General features: G+C 46.9%; 1 protein-coding gene across 6 annotated transcripts in view; it reads right to left on the bottom strand.

Annotated features, from left to right (window-relative positions):
• The window catches only part of LPAR1 (lysophosphatidic acid receptor 1), a 200,264-nt gene that overhangs the window by 122,798 nt on the left and 75,212 nt on the right, over positions 1–2,254 (bottom strand). Inside the window, exon 1 of one of the 6 annotated variants that reach the window (XM_005859758.2) lies at positions 1,110–1,133. The exons of the other annotated variants lie outside the window; for them this stretch is intronic. The gene's annotated coding sequence lies outside the window, so the exon portion shown is untranslated. Of the gene's footprint in view, positions 1–1,109; positions 1,134–2,254 lie in introns of those variants that run through there. 6 annotated transcript variants of the gene reach the window in all.

The raw sequence follows: 2,254 nt of genomic DNA, 5'->3' as shown, positions 1-2,254 counted from the left end.
CCCCCCCCCACCCCCGTACACGAATTCGTGCACTGGGCCTCTAGTGTAAAAATAAGAAAACAAACAGGAGTATGAGATCAAGTCAGCAAGGCCAGAGCAGACGTTCAGACTTGAAACCAAGAGCTTATGCTCAAGTTTTTACTACATCACACTTCACTTTAAAATAAATCATGTTCCTCGAGTGCATATGTATATTGGTACCAGAAAATTTCAAGAAAAGAAAGACAGGCCATGCATTAAGCACAGACATTAAAATCTTGACCTCAGACTAAATTTCAAAAGTCATGATGTCCTAAACACAGGGAGCTTCCCAGTAAAAATTGTAGAGTGTATTCTGCCCAGATTGCAACTTTCCCTGCAAAGCATTTGAAATAAAGTTTCCCTAACAGTCACTATCAGGCTGAATGCCATTATGTATCAAAAAGACTTACAAGTTCTTTGCATTTCCCAGTAGGTCTATCAGAACAGATTCAGTAAAACCTTGAAAATGCTATAGCATAATATTTTTAATCAGATTACTCTTTAGAAAATATTAACTTCAAATGAAAATAGAAGTTTCAAAATGCAAGTTGGTGGATGGGCTGCCACTTACACTCCCACCTCGGTTATTTTGTTCCCATCATTCACAGGGAAACTGGGGTCCAGGCTGAGTGTCCAATGCACTGGGCAGCAGCTGACCCACTTAAAAACAGTATGCGAATAGAAGGAGCATGGGTCAGCTGTGGGGATCACCTAGATATTAAAGCTAAGCAGGATCGCACATTTAAATAATAAGAGTAATAAAAGATTGACAGGGGAGGGAGTGTTACTGATGCCCTTTCGGAGGAAGAAAGAAAAAAAGAGAAAAATGAACTCCCAGCTCCAGGCTCTTTCCCCTCCAGGCATCTCCTACTGCTGGTTTTTTTCACCTTCCTGGCCCTCTTGCCCTATCACTTCCCTCCAGGACTAACCCCTTCACACTTCCTCTTTACCCTCTTCCTACTGTTCTAACATGGGATAACCACCCCCACCCCCAGTTTCTAGTTACTTGGGGAGCTGGAAGGAACAGCCGAGATCACCAAACCCCTCCATTTTCCAGATGAGGTCACCAAGACAGAGAACGCACTGACCTGCCGGGCTAAGGTCGCACCACTAGGGGACGCGGTGCTGGCTTGAATGATGACAACCCAGTCCTTCTGCCCGGCCCCTCAGTCCGTGCCTTCCCGCCATACACTGCTTCTTTCTCTTGCCACTTGGCTTCTTTATCCTCAAGTTAAACGGTATCAAGAAAAGTAGCAACCTTCACATACTTACAATGCCGATTGTTGGTAACAAGTTTGTATTGGGGGCACATACGCTCACTCCTACCCGGATTTGGAGAATCGGGGGCTGAAAGGGCTAGCCTAGCCGGCATAGAGTGAGTGAGGAGTGAGAGGGCAATGGAATTTAGTTCGGACCAGACAACCATAACTCCAGCAGACACCCTTTTTCACAGGGGCTTGCTCTTCTGTTTGACAAGGGACTATCTCCTCCCGAGAACTGATCGGTATTCCCAGCGCAGGGAACCCCTTTCACCAGAATTGCTTTGAACCTCTCACTGCACAGTTAAGCTTACTACGCCTGGCAAACGATACTTACTCAAGTAGGTGAAAAGCACGAATTGGTAGAGCCTGAAGGAATAGAGGATTTTGCTCTAATTAACTGCAGTTACAAGTTCTCAATGCTCGCTTTTGCACATATGTATCTATTTCAATGGGAGGCAACGCATTCATACTGGAGTTTTAATAAGCGAGCACTCGCTGGAAACCCACGTTTACGAAAAATCCACAGATTTCAACAAAAAGAAAAAGAGAGAAAGAGCAGAAGTAGCGGCAGTGAGCAACACCCCGGGGGGGGGGGGGGGGGGGGCGGACTGCAGGCAACAAATCCTGGATGCCGTCATTCCTACACATCAAAGCCAAATGGCAGCAAAGAAAAACAAGAATAAAATTTAAATCCATTCAACATAGCCCAGTCGTCCTACACAAACCAAGCGAGCCCGTTTGATTTCAAAACCACCATCTCAAAGCCAGGTCCCTCCCTTGCCGTAGATTTTCCAGTGACTTGCTAAGCGTGTTTGCTAAGCGGCTGGGCAGAAACTGAAGTTGAAAGTCCGCATCCCGAGACGGACTCCTGTGCTGAGTTGTCGGTGAAAAGCAAGTGTTGCGGGAGCTCCCAGCTGCGGGGTGCGAGGTACCCCGGCGGTCCCCGTCCACCCGGGCGAGGCTTTGGGGGG

Source organism: Myotis brandtii, unplaced genomic scaffold (assembly GCF_000412655.1).
Source record: "Myotis brandtii unplaced genomic scaffold, ASM41265v1 scaffold13, whole genome shotgun sequence".
Lineage (NCBI taxonomy): Eukaryota > Metazoa > Chordata > Mammalia > Chiroptera > Vespertilionidae > Myotis > Myotis brandtii.
Note: the sequence above shows the minus strand (reverse complement) of the source record. Positions and strands in the feature narration are given on the sequence as shown.